Raw genomic sequence first — 19902 nt, forward strand, 5'->3', positions numbered from 1 at the left:
GTGAGGGGCGTTGCGGAAACGTGGCGGCGGGGGCGCGGCGGGACAGCAGCGTTTGGGGGGCGCGCGGGAAGGGTTTGTTCGGGCTCCGGGGGGGGGGGGAGGCTGCTTGTGGCCGGGGAGCCCCGGGGCGGCAGGTTTGTGGGTGCTGCCAGGGCCAGGTCGCTAGTGTTTGCTTGGCTGAAGCCTCTCCGCCGCGGGTTGCTTTGCTATGTCCCGGCTGCTGGCCTCCGGGCAGAGGCGGCTGCCCATCCCTGTGGGGTAAAATTATTCAAGCCCCAGGTGCCTGGCAGGCTGTGGTTGTGCTCCCCTACAGGGCTGGGTAAATATTCTCCGGATCATTGGGAAACAACATTCCCTCCCCTGCCGTGCAAGGCCAAGCCTGACTGGTAACTGTTCCAGGTTTTGGTGCATTCTGGTCTACACTAGGGATAAATTCAGATTAAGATTTGCAACTCGCGCTAGGTCAATTGCTTCGCAGGAGTTGACTTATCTTAATACGAGCTTTGGCTCTGTCCACATAGTGGGAGGTCACTGAGAGAAATGCTTCTCTCGACTTGCCTTACTCCTCACAGGAGCACCCTTAGCGTTCAAGTTAGCCAGTCTTTACTAGGTTTGCTAAATCGAATGCCAGAAGATCACTCTCCTGAGCCTTAATTAATGGGTAAGTATAGACAAGGCCCTGGAGCCATGTGTGCAGTATGGGCTAAGAATGTGTAAATTTAACCATGTAAACAGTTAACCAGTAACTCTGGATTTATCAGTTAATATTCACACGTGCATGCAGACTCCTGTGGTAGCTGGCTCCGCAGGAGTGGGGCTGCAGGTGGGAGCTGGTGTGCCTTGGGAGGCGTCTTAAGCTGACTCCCAGCACACACCACCTGCCAGGGAGCTGACTGTCACCCCACATGTAACCGTGTAACCATTTTTTTAGCAGTTACATAGTTAATTAAATGCATTTTAACATTTCTAATACAGACAGAGGTTGCCTTTGTCAGTCTGGGCTGGGATCCTTGACTGATATATGTGAGCAGCAGACTCTAGTGTAGGCCTGCGCTTTCTCCAGAGTCCCTGTAAGTCTTCAAGAAAAACTTTTGAGTGGTTTTGAGGGTTTTATATTTTAGCATTGGATCTTTAAAATATTTAATTAACGCATAGTTGTCGTTTTAACACGCCTCACTCTCCTCATACACCTTCATCAGTAATATAGTGATGTCCTTGTAGGTGAGCCTTCAATTCCATCTTTTATGTCGACCTCTTTTTAATAGGTGTCCTGATGAATTTCAAGCCTGCAGATTTTTCTGGTTTTTGGAAAGGCAGAGCAGCCCATTTTCTTCCTTCCCATTCTGAGACTTTTCCCAAACTCTCGTGGGTAGAAGTTTTACTCTAGTGTCTGTCGTTGTAGCCTAAGGCCAGGTCTACTCTAAACCCGGCAACTCAACTTAAGGTACGCAACTCTAGCTACATAGAATATGCTCCCATTAGCTTCTCTTGCGCCTTGCAAAAGGAGGAGTGCCAGTGGGGCACTTTAGTTAAGACTTGCTAAATCGAACTCCGGAAGATGGATCGTGGCAGTGACAATCTTCCTTTTAGTGTAGACAAATCCTGAAAAATGTATGAACAGCCATAGGTGAAATTTACATGTTCTTTATTAGTTTCAAAGCTGCTCAGGGAACAGAAGCTCTGAAACTGGCTTTGGGGCCTTTTCACTCTTGCTTCTTGGGAAAATTACAAGAAACAGCAGAGATACGGGAATTGCCTGTATGCAGACCATAGTATTGCTAACCATAAGTGTTTATAACTCATAAGCTACAGCTCAAAGTAACAAGGTTAGCTTAAAAATTCATGAGATGTAAAACAATGGGGGTTCTTTTGATTAGCCTTTTAGTTTTTTGTGCCTTTAGAGTGCACATTTTAAAGCTTTGTCTTTGCAGCTGTTAGAGATATCCTTTCTCCTTTTTCAAAATGAAAACTGAGATTTTCATGTAAAGTTGATATAAGATGGAGCTTTAAGAAAAACATTGGATGTTATGGGAGTTGGGATCAAATCATAAAAATTAGCATCCCTGCACTCTCCAAGAGGTGACTACACCCAGTTTTGATGACACAAACTTCTTCTGTGGAGGTGGAAGTTTTTATCTTCCCTTCCCTTTATTGTCAACCAGTCATGTAGTGTATGCTACAATAGGTTTTTTGTTGAGTTTATTGACCTCTAGCATGTTTTCCTCAGTGACCAATTAGCCACTGTGGCCAGTACTTTGAACTCTGCTGCTCTGCAGCCAGATAAACAGATGCATCCCTCCCAACTGCAAATCCTGGGAATTAAAAAAAAATCTATTTCCTGGTGTCTGGCTCGTTGTATAGTGGTCCTCATGGCATCTTCTCAGTGAGCCAGTGGTGGGTAGTGATAGAAATGTAGCCGTGTTAGTCTGGGGTAGTTGAAGCAAAATGCAGGACAATGTAGCACTTTAAAGACTAACAAGATGGTTTATTAGATGATGAGCTTTCGTGGGCCAGACCCACTTCCTCAGATCAAATAGTGGAAGAAAGTAGTCACAACCATATATACCAAAGGATACAATTAAAAAAAATGAACAAATATGAAAAGGACAAATCACATTGCAGAACAGGAGGGGGATGCGGGGGGGGGGGGAAGGAAGGAAGGTAAGTGTCTGTGAATTGATGATATTAGAGGTAGGGGTGGGTGTCACTCAAACATTCCCCTGCTTGGAGCAATGCAGAGCTTTTGGATCTTATCAGTGTGTGAGGTGAAGAATCAGTGCAGGCACAGCTATGAGTGACTTGTAGGAACTGGGACATACACAGTCATATTTCTTGAACCATATATGAGAAGAGGTTTGAGTGAGACATACTACACTGCGGAGCCAAGATAAAGGTACTCTGGCAGGCATACCAGAAGGCAAAGGAGGCAAATAGCCGGTCTGGTGCTGCATGTGCAACATGGTGTTTTTATGAAGAACTAGGTGCAATCCTGGATGGGGACCCCATAACCACACCCAAGGAGAGTGTGGATACCTTCCATAGACCAGAAACAAAAACACTTGTCCCAGAGACAGAAATTATTGATGAACAGCTGGAAGTGGATGAAGGGGTTAGGATTAGTCCACTGACAACCAGTGCGCCAGGCAACGAGGAATTGTTCTCAAGTCCCGATATTTGTGAGGATTCTCAGCAGCTGTACGTGGAGTAACAGAAGAGAGACAGAGCCACGAAGCAGAGGAAGAGAGGCAGGCTACATTGCTGTGTGGGCAGGGGTGGGAGGGAGGGTAGTCTGGTTGGTGGCCATGTGGGGTGTTAAGTTGCTCTAGTGTGGCTGGAGGTGGAGGGCTGGCAGCATGACGTGATAAGTAGAGATGTGAATGGATAACCACTTATCTGGTAACATCACCCTTACCGGGTGATACTTACTGGGTTACAATTAAATGGTGCCTGGATCATCCTGCGGCGGCAGCTGCTGCAGCCTGGCCAGGTCACTGTACCATTGGGCTAGGAGGCTGCCTCCTGGCCCTGCTGGCTGGGGGGGCTGCTCCAGCTGGGCTGGAATGGTCTCCCACTTAATTGATTAACCTATTAAATCTAACATTTAACCAGTTAACTGATTAAAAAGGATTTTACATCCCTAGCGGGAAGTTGCTCTAGTATAGCCTGGGGAGGAGAACGAGAGGTTATGCGGGATGGTAAGTTCTAGTGGGGAGGGCCAGGTAGGGGCAATTAGTTTCTATGTATTGCAGCAGGTTAGGGTGGATGGTAGCAATGTGGACTGACAAGTTGCTGTGTACTGTGGTGGGTGGGAGTGGAGTGGGGGGCAGCAGCAAGGGACAGTAAATTGCTGTGTATTGCAGCAGGGGTAGGATGGGGGGCAGCTTGGGAAATTGTCTTTGCAGCTGAGGTGGGGGGGGAGAAGCACAGGGCAAACAGCTAAGCCGTACCTACGTCTGCATTATGTTCAAACAGAATTGATGTACACATAGATATCAGTAGAATGTTGTTGGGAGGTGTTGTCGAAGCTTTGCTTGGTATAATTACCAGTTTTGTCATGGAATTCTATGGGACGGCTGCCGTTTCACCACTGCCGTGGTACGGCACTCTCCCAAACCATTCCTCATACTGTGCTGCCATAACTAAGGTAGAAACAGGGGGGTTGAGGGCAGCTTGATCTTTGATGCTACACAGATCACATGGTGTCCGCTCCTCCCTAGGCAGCTGCATAAGAAGTTTGCATGCAGAAGCTGAGCCCGAGTTTACCTGTTTACTTTGGCTGACATATCGTTGCTAACGGTTATCTCAGCCTGTGAAGAAGTGTAGGATTATTACAAATTGTGTCCATGTGCAGCTGCTGCATAAGTCCAGACTATATTTTCTTGGGGACCCATACACAACACTCCTTTTACCCCCACCTTTAAAATTGACCATAGTCAAAGGGTCTGGAGAGATCCGTTTTAGCCTCTAGGGTAACAAGAAAAGTGGTACATTTTGTTCAGCATGTTGGTGAAATGTTACAATCTTGAATAGTACAGTCACTCCATTATTAATGGTTACTTCTTCAGACCAGACCTTGAAGTCGGCATGCTCATCTGCAGAAGTCCATCAACTAAGGAAAAAAATACGGAAGATGAGGGAGGATCTGGTTAACGATATGTTGCGTCCCTCGGCAATACAAACAGAAAAAAAGGGAGCAAAGAAGAGTCTCATAGATTGACATGAGAACACAAACCATTGAGCATATGATAAAGCTCGTGAAGACCAAAATGAGATGCTGAAGTGTCTCATCAAGCAAGATGCAGCATGAACACAACTAGAGGCAACACATGTAGAACTCTTTTCACAGCAACAGTACCTTCATGACTTATCAGTCTTCATGGCCACACATGCAAAATTCCTTATCCAGCAACCCTTCCTCTATGCCCACACATTCATGTTCACGATCAAGTAATTTTTTTTTCCTAGCACACTCCCTTTCCTGTGAAAGCAGATGGGCCTCAGCTGGATGTTAACACCATTGTGAGGTTTTCCAATAACCTTTACATTCCTTAACACCAAACATCCTCCTGGAAAGACATCAATAAAAACAAACCTGATGCAGGTTTCCATGAATTTATTTTGAGTGACACAATCAACACCAATCACTCTGGCCCCTGTGGAATCCTGAAATATCCCTTGGGTTTCATGGGAATGCCTTGCTCAGGAAAATTGGGGGATGAAGCAGGGAAGTTATCCCAACACACACAAATGTCAATGCCCCTCATTGTCAAAACAGTTCCCCAGAACTTCCCTGATATTAATGGCCACTCTATGGACTCTGCTCAGAGTCTTTTTGAAAAAGACTTTGAAAAAGTGTCTTTTTTCAAACAGTGCATCCAGGCACTGTCTGTTGTTCCGCCCTAAGCCAAATGCTTCACCCTTACTCTCACATAAATTATGTAAGCAACAGTTTGTGGCCACCACTTTGGGGATATGATCCTCCAAAAGGTCCAGCCTGCCACAAAGACACCTCCCTTTCCCTCTCAATCTGCCAATGGCAAATTCAACAAGATTGCAGCATCAGCTTAGCCTATTGTTAAACTGGTGCTTACTGCAGTCCAGAAGTCCCATGAAAAGTTTCATGAGCCAGGGCTGTAAGGGGTAAGTGGCATCACTTAGGATCGCTATGGGCATTTCCACTTCCCTCCGTTGTAATTTTCTGTTCTGGAAAAAAATGCCAGTGTGCAGCTTTCTGAACAGGCCACTGTAGGTGAAAATGCATCTATCATACACCTTTCCAGACCACTCCACATTTTAGGGATGTGACTGTATACGTGTACACGGTTAACCACTGAGCCTGGGTTACATGCATTTTAACATCACTACCACATTTATGTCTGTGAAATACCCACGGTGATCCACTTGCATTTGAAGCACCATGGAGAAGTACCCCTTACAATTGATGTACTAAGGCAAAATAGGGTGGTGCTATAATGGGGTATATATCCTGTTTATTGTCCCACCGCTGTTTGGAAAACCCAAGTCAGCAAAGCTATCCACTATGTCATCCATGTTTCCCAGAGTCTGAGTCCTACACAGCAAAATGTGATTTATTGTCCTGCACGCTTGCATAAGTACTTCCCCTATTCCAAACTGATTTGCAATTGAATGGTAGTAATTGGGGGTCACTAGCGCCTACAAAACAATAGCAATATGCTTCTCTACTAGGACAGCAGCTCTCATGCATTGTCCTTGCACCTTAGTGCAGAGGTCAGCTCAGCACGCAGCTCCCGGAAGATTGCTTTATGCATCCAAAAGTTCTGTAGTAACTGATCTTCATCCTGCACCTGTATGAGAATGTGATACCACCACTTAGTGCTAACTTCCCTATTCCAAAAGCAATGGTCTCTGGTGCACAGCTGATTGTGACAGTCCAATGCAATGCCAGTTTGGTGCTGTCATTGTCATCTGCATCCAAATCTTCCTCCTCTGCTATTAATTATGTAAATAGTTCTGCTACAATGTGTGAGGTCCTGAGCACATTGAACACAACATAGGAGAGAATTGTGAGTTCCATGACTTATTACAACGGATGCTAGTTTGCAACAAGGACTCATTCAAAAGCTGCGAGATTAAACCAAAAGTTCAGGGAGGGCTGGAAAGCAAAGCGGTGGGACATTTTCCAAAATGCATAATGCTGTGTTGCACATTCCTACAGTACTTAGAACAATGTAGCACTTTAAAGACTAACAAGATGGTTAATTAGATGATGAGCTTTCGTGGGCCAGACCCACTTCCTCAGATCAAATGAAGTGGGTCTGGCCCACGAAAGCTCATCATCTAATAAACCATCTTGTTAGTCTTTAAAGTGCTACATTGTCCTGCATTTTGCTTCAGCTACCCCAGACTAACATGGCTACATTTCTATCACTATTCTACAGTACTTAGTGATTCAAGATTCCACCAAGCACTGTGGTATGCTTACCTTCATTGCTTTGCCTGTTGACAAGGTGCTAACAATGTGGCCATAAAATGTTGACAGTGGGTGGCAGAAAAACAGGTTTGACCGTTTTTCACTTTTGGCGATTTTTGCATGTTGACAGCACTTTCGTCACCAAATCTTTCCAGTGTAGACATACTCTTGAGTCCTGTATATAGCAAGGTATAACTTTTATCACTGAAATTCAATATTTGAATGTTGTGTGGTCAGAAAAAATGGCTTACTCGACTGATAGTTCTATTTTCTAATTAAAATTGATATGCATTGTTATAATGCACTGTATTGTTTCATGTTTCAAGGTATGCTTTGTAATATAAAATTAATCATGTCATGCGCAAGACATCTTATTGATCAGCTTTGTAAGTTAAATAATAAATAATTGATTCAATGTTTTGTAAATTTTTCATAAATAAGATGTCTTGGGACCATTAAGTGCTTTAATTTTGAAAGCAAATTTAGAATTCAGCCCATTAAGCACATTAGGTATAGTAGTTTTTAGTTGATGGTTTTGGAGTAGCTGAAATCTATGGCCTTACGTAGTGGTTTCTGTATAGTATAGTATAGTAATGATATGCTGGGTGCTGTACAGTAGGAAGTCAGAGATCCTGTCTTGAAGTTGTAGTCTGTGGCTTTGATCCATCACTAAGAACTATGAGAATGAATCCTGTGCACATGTGGAGTTCTCCTGAAGTCACAAGGTGGATTCATGGAGTTTAACATGCTGTATTAGAGGAGCCTAGGAGTGTAGTAATAGTTAAGGCTTCCTGATGATGGATGCAGAGATATTTGCATTGTTCTATCATTCCAGCACTTTTGGAAGGTGGCAGTAATAAGATCAAAGAAAGAACCTTAAAGGTGGGGAACTTTTTTTCATGTAAATACATTAAAGCCTGTGTGCTGTCCCAAATCAAAAGCAGGAGAATGAACTACATAGACCAGTGGTCTGATCTGGAATTCTTACTCTTATCTACTATATATTTAAGAGTGTCTGTCTGAAGAACTCCTAAATCAGTGGTCTCCACCTTTTTACACCCAAGATCACTTTTTAAATGTCAGGGCAAGCCAAGATCTACGCCATCCCTTCCCCAAGATTCCACCCCTTCCTTGAGGCCCTGCCCTCTCCATTCCCCCTTTCTCTATCATTTGCTGTCCCCAGCCCTTTCTCATTCTCACTGGGTTGAGACAGCAGGTGCGGGCTCTGGGGTGGGAATGAGGGATTTGGGTGTGGGAAGGGGTGAGAGGTGCAAGTTCTGGGAGGGAATTTGGGTGCAGGAGGAGGTGGAGAAGGGGATGCTGGCTCAGGGAGGGGGCTCCAGGCTGGAGAGTGTTAGGGTGAGGTGAAGGCTTTGAATGCTGAGCAAGCCACAGGCTTTTGGAGGTGGGGTGCATGAGTTTGTATTGGAGTGTATGAGGGACTCAGGGCAGGGAGGCTGGGTATATGATGGGCTCAGGACACAGATTTGTGGTGTGTGGATGGTGCAGGAGTGTTGTGGCAGAAGACTGGGAATGTGGGGGTGCAGGAGTTTAGGTATGTGAGGGGCTCAGGGTAGGTGGTTCAGGTGTATGATAGGCTCAGGGTTGGGCTCTGTGGGGGGTGCAGGAGTGTTATGATACTGCAGCCAGATGGGGGCTTGGCCCCAATTGGGGCTTGTTGGCCAGGCTTCATTTTTAAATAAAAAAGATGCCTGTTGGACATAATAAATACACAAGCACTGATTTCAATATTATCTATTTTACTGGCTCCTCTCATATCTAAAAACTGAACCACACAACACCAACACAAAATGTTTCAGCATTGTCTTTATTTATGGAAGGGGCCACTGATCCACAGAAAAATCAGTCCGAGACCACACAAGTGACATGCAAAAAAACCCCCCTCCAAAACACCCCAAGCCCCACTGATATGGCCCCAACTGAGACCCCTCACTCCTCTGGCACTCTAGCCCCATGGGGGGAGTGGTGGCTAGGTAGGACTGAGGTTCAGGGCCTCAGGCCAGATTAACTCTTCTGGGTTAATCTTGGGTTAGTGGATTTTGTGGGCCCCTCTACGCTCTGAGGTGGGACCAAAAATCAGGTCTACCAGTGAGTGGGATAGGGATGGGGGTGCAGAATCTGAGTGGAAAATAGGTTACAGGAGCAAGATGGGGGTAGGTGTCTGCCTATGAGGGTGGGGACAGGAGCAGGGTGCTGGATAGAGTCTGGCTAGGGGACAGGGTGCTGGTGGGGGTCTGGCCAGGAAAGAGGGGATAGGGGCAGCTCAGCTGATACCTGTGGGTCTCTAGGGACGAAGATCTCTGAGGCAGGATCTGTGGGTAGCGCTGGATGAAGAGCATGTGCAGCTCCTTTAACAATCCAGTCACTCTGGATCCTGCGCCACCATCTTAACTACCTCACTTCCCTCTGCCTTCCTCGAGCACAGGGAATGAAGGGAAGACAAGAAAGCGCTCGCACTGTTGTGGGCAGAGAAGGAGTACATGCTTTCTTGTCTTCCCTTTCTTCCCCTGCTGCCTGCCTTCCTTCCTTCTGCCTGCATGGAGGTGGGGAAGTCCTGCAGCTGCACGCCAGATCCAACTTCTCAGGAAGCACGCCTGTTGTGGGGAGGGGAGGAGCAGCGCGCATGCTTCCTGAGAAGTTGGATCTGGTACGTAGCTGCAGGACTTCCTTCCCCCCCCCCCCCCATGCCACAGGAAGCCGGAGCTAGCTCCATTTTCGCAGGAGGCTGTAGCGCCAGTGTGGGCTCCTCAGTGGGGGGGGGGGGAACAAGAGGGGGCTGGGAACACCTCCTGATTGACTGGCCATGCCCTCACAATCAACCAGTCGATCACAATTGACTAGTTGGTGACCATGGTCCTAAATGGTAAGAGCTAGGACCACCAAATTTGGTAGCCAGCTTTCTCTTATCGCGTAAAGCAAGGTAAGGTTTGGTTTTGCCAGGAAAATGGGGATGTGCCTAAAATGGGACTTATTCTGGTAAAACTATACAGAAAAGAGACAGAATCACCAGGTGTTATGCTTATAAGAAGCACATGGGATCTTTATGGGGGGGAAAGCAATACACCTTGTTTATTGAGAATACAGTGGCAAAGCAGTTGACATGCTTACGCAGGCAGACAGACATGTACACACACACACACGTTGTCCCATCAATCAGTGTTATATTTAACAGTCCGTGGTCTAAGGCCAACCAGATAGATCGCGAAAAGAGAAATGGGGGCTTAATCGATCTGGACCAATGTTCCAGTCTTTGGAAGGACGTACCCCCAAAATTATGGCAAAGCAGCTCCTTTTTATAGCAGTTTTCCGTCATTGGGATCAGTAAGTTTTGTATTGTCATGCTGTTTTTCTTATGGATGTTTATCATCTCCAGTTGTTTCTCTTGCTCCTTATCCTCTTTGTTCTGCCATGCTATGCTGGTTTTGATCACAAATATCTTTTCAAAACCATCAATCAGCCCACTGCTTACATCTTGATGGGGATATACAGCAATCTTCGGTGCCTTTATGTTTGTCCCGGGCTTCTCCCTAAAACAGTGGTCTCCAACCTTTTTAAACATGAGATCACTTTTTGAATGTAAGTGCAATCCAGGATCTACCTCAAACCCAAATACCTCAGCCCTGCCTCTTCCCCGCCCCTTCTCTAAGGCCCTGCCCCTGCTCACTCCATCCTCCCTCCCCCATCACTCTCTTTTATCAGGCAGGGAGCAGGAATTTGGGGTGCAGAAGGGATTCAGGATTGGGGCCTGGGTTCGGAATGCAGGCTCCAGCTGGGCACCGCTTACCACAGATGGCTTCTGAGTGGTGGTGCAGGGGACTAAGGCAGGCTCACCCCTGCCCTGACCCTGCACCACTCCTAAAAGCAGCCAGCAAACTCTTCCCATCCCTGCCCCCCTCTGCTCTGTGGAGATGGGGTACAGGTGGAGAGAGGGAGGGGCACCCTGATATCAGTACCCCCCTTCTCTTCTTCCCCTGCACAGCAAGCAGGAGGCTCCCACGGTCACAAACAATTTTTCCCCCAAAGGATTCCCTAATGATGTCCTTTTAACATCTTTTTGTGTGCATAATTTGTAAGCTAGTTAAAGTAAACTGAAAGCACAAAATCCATCACATGGGTTGACATGTGGTTTGTTAGCATTTTTGGAATCTTCAGATGTGCTGCAGAGAAGGCTGCTATTTGAACTAACGTAGTAACTAATAGCATAAGTAGGTTGTCATTCTCTTTGCGGACTAAGGATGTTAAATATCGGTTAATTTACTAGTCGAGTAGTTGTCGGAATTTCCATTGACTACTTGACTAGTCAATAGGCACTCCGCATTCCTCCATTGAAATGTACAGAGCCCTTGCTGGGGCTCTTGTACATTTCAAAGAAGGAATGTGGAACTCCACGTGCAGCCCAGGGCCAGCGGGAAGTCCCACTGACACCGGTCTGCATACAGGCATGCCAGCTTTGAAACGTTGGCAAAAGGCAGGAGCAGCATGGCAGTGGTGAGAGGGCAGCTGAAGTGCTGGCACTTGATAACCTCTTGGCCAAACCTTTCAGGATCACCTGTCAAAGGTTCCAAGATCTACCAGTAGATCCTGATCTACTGGTTGGTGACCACTGCCCTAAAACATCTGGTTTGGTGATGGCTTTCTCACTTACCTCTTACATGTGCATTCCTCATTTACACAAAATAAAGTTGATTTCTTTTTTAGAGAAGTAACCTTTGTTGTAGAGAAGCAATATGCTCATTTGAACAAGGACATCAAATTACAGTTTCAAGAAGGATGTTTGTTGTAAGCCTGAAACAGGATGGTGACCATACGGTCTATTCCTGCCTTGGAATCAGCATTAGACATGATATTCTGGCTGGTGCACCTTTACCAATGATAAAGTAAAGATCCTTTCTGCTTTCAGAAAGGGTGGCTGGCAGAGCACACTGAGGCACATTACTTTGCATAAAGCTACATTTTAACTACATGGCTACATAGGCAGGTCAAAGGGGCTGGATGGGGGCACTCCCTCCCTCTGGAATTATCCCCGCCCTGAGCCTCCCATCCACTAGGCGCCCTTTATGGAGGGTAGAGGGCTGAAGTTTCTCCCTCCCTCCCCTGACTCATAAGGGAACATTACTGGCTGTTCCCTTTCGTCAAAGGGCCAGGGAAAATTGCACAGTTTGCTTCATTCCTCACTCTGGCTGGGGATCACAGGGGGTAAACAAACCTGTACCTGCCCCTGCTAGGGAACATGCACCCTTCTGGCTGTGCCCGTTGGAGCTGCAGCAGCCTTGGAGAGGTGTTTCTCACCTTGCCCCAAGCTACTGCAGTGAGAATGGGATTCGGTAGTCCTCTCTCTCTCTGGGGTAGCCTGCATACTGAACCCTTTATCTGCAGCCCCACCCCAGAGCAATGATTTAAAGCAAGAAAAACAGAAATTTAATTGAGTTAAAGACCCATTTAGCATGCAGACTGAACCTTAGGGTAATTTATTTGGTAGAGGCTGTGCCATCGTAATATTCATGTTAATTTTTTATTAGATACTTATAATGCAGTATCAGTTTACATTGCTGTGAAGTTATTCAGCAGTTACGTTAGTACTGTTTAAGTTCATCAGGGCTTTTCTTTAATAATGGAGTTTGATAAGACAAAGAAAGTAATCTCTTTTATAGGCACATGAATGTAAGTCTTTAGACGTATTATGAACTTGCAACAACTGTTAAAACTTCTATTTAGGGTGTGCGTGTGCGTGCGTGCGTTCTGATGGTCACAAACAATTTTTCCCCCAAAGGATTCCCTAATGATGTCCTTTTAACATCTTTTTGTGTGCATAATTTGTAAGCTAGTTAAAGTAAACTGAAAGCACAAAGTCCATCACATGGGTTGACATGTGGTTTGTTAGCATTTTTGGAATCTTCAGATGTGCTGCAGAGAAGGCTGCTATTTGAACTAACGTAGTAACTAATAGCATAAGTAGGTTGTCATTCTCTTTGCGGACTAAGGATGTTAAATATCGGTTAATTTACTAGTCGAGTAGTTGACGGAATTTCCATTGACTACTCGACTAGTCAATAGGCACTCCGCATTCCTCCATTGAAATGTACAGGAGCCCTTGCTGGGGCCTTGTACATTTCAAAGAAGGAATGTGGAACTCCACGTGCAGCCCAGGGCCAGCGGGAAGTCCCACTGACACTGGGCTGCATACGGGCATGCCAGCTTTGAAATGTACAAGAGTCTCCAGCGGGGGCTCTAGTGCGTTTCAAAGCTGAAGCGCCCTCGTGGAGCCCGGAGTCAACGAGGGACTCAAAGTCCTCCCGCTGACCCCATGCTCTATGTTGTGCTGCCAATTTGCGCTGTGGAAATGCCACGTGGTGTCCCCAGCTGATCCCGTGCTCCACGCAACACTGCCACTTTAAAACGCTGCCTTGGCATTTCAAAGCGGAAGTGCCTCACAGCTGATCACGGGCTCAACTGTGTGGCTCTGCCACTTTGAAGTACCCCTTGTTTATAGAGGCAGCAAGGGGGGGAATCGACTAGTCAACTGACTATCTGATAAGCATTTGCTTATCACATGGTCGATTAGTCCTTAACATTCTTAGTGTGGACTAGCACTAGAGGTGCGATAGGCTGCTTTGCCAGTTAGTTTTATAGATAATTTCTGTCAGTAGAGAATTGCAATACTCAAATCTTGGATTCAAATCCAGGCTTTGGAGCCATGTTTCCTCTAATCTTTTCCATGCGTGTGTGGAATAACTTTTTGTATGCAGGAATGTGCCCTACCAATAGAAACACAAAAACCTAGTTATGAGCACTCTGCTAATCATCTGGGCAGCATTTTAATCTCTCCTGAGTGGGTGCACAAACACATAGCTTACAGGGAGCATTGCTCTGGTAGGAAGTGTTTTCTAGTGGGCACAGACTGTCCTGCCCTAGTTCTCTCTCTCTACCTCAGGCTTCTCATCCATGTCCCATTCTCTTCACCTAGCTAGTCCCAGTCTCCACTCCTTGGGCTTCTTATACTATTCTCAAACCCTGCCTGGCTACGTCTAGACCGCCCCATCTTGTGTAAGAAAGTATGCAAATGAGGCAAAGTGGTGAATATTGCTGTGCCTCATTTGCATACTTAATGAGCCTCAATTTTTGTGCAAAACCCCCTTCTTGCGCAAGAGCTGTTTTTCTTGGGAAAAAAGCGGCAGAATGGCTTTTGCGCAAGAGGGTGTTTTTGCGCAAAAAGGAGCTGTGTAGACGTCTCCTTTTTGCACAAAATCCCCTTGCGCAAAATGGCGGCTCATTAAGTATGCAAAAGAGGCATGGCAATATTAATCGCTTTGCCTCATTTGCATATTTTCTTGCTCAAGAGGGGGCAGTCTAGATGTAGCCCCTGTGTATCTCAGCCTTCCCTCCTTCCACTTTACTGATTCACGTGCTCCTAACCTCTGATTCCCACCCTAGCTTCCAGTTCTAGTGTCTATACCTGGCTTCACTTTCCTTCTCCTCCTCCCTGCAGAGCACACTGAGGCACATTACTTTGCATAAAGCTACATTAACTACATGGCTACACAGGCAGATGAAAGGGGCTGGTTGGGGGCACTCCTTCCCTCTGGGATTGTCCCAGCCCTGAATCTCCAACCACCTAGGCATGCTTTAGGGAGGGTGGAGTGGGGGCTGAAGCTACTTCCTCCCACCCCTGATTCATACGGGAACATTACTGGCTGTTCTCTTTCATCTTTTCCACGACTCAGGGATGGATTATGGGCCATTTCCGGAGGCCAGTCAAGACACCGCAATCAATTCAAGTGTCCATACTAGCTCCCCAGCAAGCTCTACGCTTCTCGTTGAGATGGTTTACCTAGCGTGCAGCAACTGCAGAGTTAGTGCACACTAAGTGCCTTGCCAGTATGTACGCCTCAGAAGTTACAGCACTGGGAGCTGATTTACTGCACAGTAACTTGCCAGTGTACGTTGGCCTGAGAGAAGTTGGAAAAGAGACCAGTCATCATTTATTTACCCTGTGAGTGTAAATGTGAGAGTCAAGTATTTGAATAATATTTTGAATAATGAATAATTTGCTATATGAATAATGAATATGCAGATATGCAAATATAATATTACCAGTCCCCCAAAAGTTTTTGAATGGGTTTGCTGGACGTATAAAATACGTCAGGAACTACTGCACTATACAATAGAGCCCATTTGTTTGATATCTTTTTTTAAATAACTGAATCCAATAAAAATACTTCACCAGTCAGTATGTATTTTTCAAATGACATTTTGTTTTCAACTAAATGTTTTATATGTGACTTATGAATAAAAGTATACAGAAGCCTATTTCCCTTAATGGCATTTTCGTTGTAGCAATTTAATCTTTGTAGTCTTTCCATGCTGCCACAGTCCAGTGGTATGGTTATTACAGTAAACTTCTGATAATCCAGCACTTTTGGGACCCAGGGGGTGCCGGATTATCAAATATGCTGGACTATCGGAAGGGGGAGCTATGAGGAGTCTGGGATGAGGGGGGATGCCACCCCAGACCCTTCATAGCCCCCCCTTCCAATAGTCCGGCACTGCCCTAGGCGTCCCTGATTCAGCCGCTGCTGAAACTGACCAGCAGCGGCTGAATCGGTGACGCCTGGGGCAGAGCAGCTGGAGTGCTGCCGGGTTGGTCAGGTAGCACTGACCCTTGGCGTGGCGAGACCAACCCGGCAGCACCCCAACTGCTCTTGGGGACGCCTGGGGCAGAGCAGCTGGGGTGCTGCTGGGTTGGTCCCACAGCGCCGCTCCTCGGCGCTACTGGACCAACCCAGCAGCACCGCAGCTGCTCTACCCAAGGTGTCCCCAAGTCAGCTGCTGCTGATACTGACCAGCGGCTGACTCCAGGAAGCCCGGGACAGAGCAGCTTTGCCTCGGGCTTCCTGTAGTCAGCCGTTGGTCAGTTTCAGCAGCAGCTGACTCGGGGACATCTGGGGTGATGTCCGGTTGGTCCCGTAGCCCCGAGGGGCAGCACCAGGGGACCTACCTGGCAGCGCCCCAGCTGCTCTGCCTCTGGCTTCCCCGATTCAGCCTCTGGTCAGTTTTAGCAGTGGCTGAATAGGGGAAGCTGGGGGCAGAGCAGCTCCAATGGTCCAGCTGCCCGGAGCACTTCCAGGATCCTGATGGTGCCGGACCATCAGGAGTGCCGGACCGTCAGATGCTGGATCATCGGAGTTTTACTGTAATTTAATATTTATGTTTAGTTTCTTTAAAGCAGGTTTTAATACAAAAATAATTGTCCAGGAAAATACTAGGGATGTTAGTGTATAGTTTTTTAAATGGTTAACCTGGACTTACTGGTTAATCCAAATAATTACATGCACTGATTACATGCGCGTGCACACCCATACACCCCTTGCTGCCTCTATATCGGCTTGGGCCCCCTATGAACAGGGACGGTTGCTGCCCTATGTTGATTTTTAAACTGGCTACCTTCACGGACCACCTCTGCCTGCCGCCTCCCGTGCTGCTACCTCTGATACAGAGGGAACAGTATGGAGTGGCATGGGGGTCCCCAGAAGTGGGTCTGGGACCCACTGCAACTGTGTAACCACTAAAAATTGTTGTGACTATACAATTACTAAAATAACTGATAGCTAACGTCCCTAGAAAATATGTAGGGTCAGTAAATAGTAATTATTTAGCCTACTTAGATTCTAGAAGAGTGGTCTTAAGCCTTCCTGAAATTTAGAGGTCTCAAACTCCCTCAGCGGAAGGAAGGGCCACAAAACCAGGACACACCTAATATCTTGGGACAGCAGATGAGAGCTATGCAGATAAATTCTCTAGTGTGTCTTTTCCCCAATGCTTTGATAAGCATACACGAACCAGATTTTATCCACTAGGTGGCATTGCAAATCAAAGAATAGCAATATGTGGGTGCATAGTACTTTGTGTCCAAAATTAAGTTGTTAAACAGTTCTAAAAAGGTTTAGTTACAGGTTGGACCTCTCTGGTCTGGCACCCTCAAGACCTGACTGGTCCCAAATGAGGGGATTTCCGGACCAGAGGAGGTGCCTCCTTTATGACCCATGCTAAATTCTGCCCCCTCGGCTAGGGCTCCAGTCCAGCTCTACTGCTGGCCGGAGCTCCCTGGCCACTGCTGGGGCCGGGGCTGCTGCTGGGGCCTGAACTCCCTGGCTGCCAGGGCTGGAGCTGTGCCCACGCTACTGCCCAGCCTCAGGGCCAGAACTCCCCGCTGTGCCACCTGCTCCTTCCATCTCCTGACATGGGGCTCCTGGCTGAGTTGCCAGCCCTCCCACTGTGCTCATGCCTTGCTCCAGACCTCCCTATACCTGGGCTCAGTGGTTCAGGAACATCTGGGTCCATACGGACCACGAATGTTGCTGCACTAAAGTCCCCATTAAGGGAGGTGCAACTTGTAGTAGTTTTCTCAACCTAGGTGAATGAAGGAAAATACAATATCTAGAAAAAGATTGTGACTTTTTTTCCTGTTGATTTATTGAATAATGCTTACAATGACAGCCCTTTATCTGATTTCATTTAAAAAAATGTTGCCTGTAGCACAATGCCCTATCAATACAGAAAAATAGCAGTATGTTACGACCAACAACAAAAAACAAATACTAAAACTTTCCACACTACCAAAGCATTTTGTAAAATGACAGCAGATAGCATTTGTGCATGTGCTGCTTTTTATTTGTAGAACGTGCTTCATTTCATTTACATAAAGCCAAAGAGTTTCTTAAGCAAAACTTTTTGGTATAATCTGAAGGACACTTATTACTATTCCTTGAGGAAGTCTGTTCCCTAATCTGCAAAATTCTGCATATTTGTCAAAAAGAACCCAGTATAATCATGCCAGTTTCAATTATTTTTGGTAATTTATTTGAACATCACCACCATTAAGTATTTAACAATAAAGACAACAAAAATATTCAGGGAAGGTTTTTTGACAGATAGAATGTTACCAGGAATACTAATACAGAACTTTGAGTAATTCATTTTAACTATAATACAGAGACCTAGTTCCTGCACACTTTAGAAGTAGTGCAAAGGCTTTGTGGAGTCAGGGTAATGGAGAAGCTGAGGGAGAGAGAAGTAAGTGCTGGAAATGAGTTTGGTAGTAAATTAGAAGTGTTGTTGGGAGAAGTATGGAACAGGTTTTTTGGGGGAGAAATTATTAAAGGGTTAGCCTTCCCCTTGCAGACTCTGGCTGAATCTTAGCCTTTCTTAGTTTATCAGACACATCTGCCTTGTCCCCATGTACCCCTGCACTGCCACTTCCATTCGGTCCCTGCCCAAGTCTCACCCCCACTAGCCCTTCTGAACCCCAGTCTGTGTGACCCCCAGCAGCCTCATGTGCTTTGCTCTGTCAGCCTTTTCGTCCTCCCATCTCCATATCCCCCAGAGGACAGTTGCTATAGAAGTAAAGATCACCTTGTTCACCCCCAGTGAGTGTGGGGGGGAGCTGCTCGAGCCCCCGTCGGTTAACCATAACCAGTAAGCAATGCTTACCAGTAAACGATTCACATCCATAGTCACAGCTCAAAGCCTCTGCACCCTGCTCCTGCACCCCTGCTCCAGGTCATAATCCAAATCCTCTGCATCCCTGCCTCTGGTCAAAATCCTGTCCTGCACCCAAATGTCTTCTCATACTTCACAACCTGTCATGCACCCCGATCCTCTGACCCAGGTCACAACTCCTTCCGTCACCCAAATTCCCTTCCAGACCCCACACTAGTGATCCCAGAAAATTGTGCTTGTGCTGACATGCAGGTGAGATTCAGATGCAGATAGCAGAGCACCCACACCTAAGTTTGTTGTTTGTACTGGTGGTGCACATTGCTACATGTCTTGATGTATATAAAAATACATTCCACACATGGATGGGAAAATTCCTCACGTGGATGAAAAAGATTAGAGGGAACATTGCCCCGCACCCTTTCCTGCATCCCAATCTTCTATCCCAAACTCCTTTCTGCACCCCCCTCCAATCTTCTATCCCAAGCTCCATCCCAGAACATGCCCCACCCATTAAAATAATAAAAAAGTGATCACATACTGAATTTTTGGAGTAGTCCTCCATCAAAAATTATTGCCCATCCCTGCTTAAATCTGCTTTCAATAATCATTCTTTATATAACTGTATATGTTAATTATCAGTGGGAATATTTTTTCATTGGTTTGTGTATGGTGAAATTGACGTTCTTCAATTAAAAATTCAATCATTCCATGCCTAAATATTGATGATTTGGCATACTCATGACTCTTAAGCATCAAGATAGTAAAAGTTAATGTTAGCATTTGATGTAGAGCTAAGTGTTCTCTGTGTACTATTGGCTTTTCTGCTTCAGCTGTCATGTAGGCGTTGAATAGAGTAGAAGGAAAGGATTGAGCCTTGCAGGACTCCACAAGTGAAGGTTCCAGAAGTGGAGGAATAATTGCTCATCAACCCTTTGGAGTCAGTCTGAAATGAAGGAATGGAGGAGTCATCTGAGTGTTTTGCTCATCCCTACTTTGTCTCTGAGATGCAGCATGAGTATTGATGACGAACATGATCAATGACATGGACAGATCCAGCACTGAGTTGGCAGCTGGAGCTCCGTGGGGATGGGAGCTCCTCAGCAGCCACTGGGGAGCTCTGTGAAGATGGGGGAGGACTCTAAAAAGATATAATTATTTGGTCATGGGCATGAACAATTTTTCCCAACTGGGTCCCAAGAAAACCGTGTGTGAAAAACACTGGGTCCCATGTGTGAAAAACAGTGGTCTAAGTAGTAGCTTGATACTTGTTTCACAGTAGTACCCAAAGTGTTCAGTGAAGATCAAGCCCCTGTTTTGTTAAATGCTGTTTAAACCAAAAAATATATAGTCTCCTCCCTTGAGCGTTCAGGATCCTCATCAGAATAAAAGCATGTGATATGTTTGATGAAACTTGATTTAGGAAACAAAAGCTG

The 19902-nt window shown here is 46.1% G+C and overlaps 1 protein-coding gene across 1 annotated transcript in view; it reads left to right on the forward strand.

Annotated features, from left to right (window-relative positions):
* NUDCD1 (NudC domain containing 1) overlaps window positions 1–19902 on the forward strand; it is a 136667-nt gene that overhangs the window by 334 nt on the left and 116431 nt on the right. The window lies entirely within an intron of this gene.

Source organism: Pelodiscus sinensis, chromosome 2, assembly GCF_052426305.1.
Source record: "Pelodiscus sinensis isolate ZL-2025 chromosome 2, ASM5242630v1, whole genome shotgun sequence".
Lineage (NCBI taxonomy): Eukaryota > Metazoa > Chordata > Testudines > Trionychidae > Pelodiscus > Pelodiscus sinensis.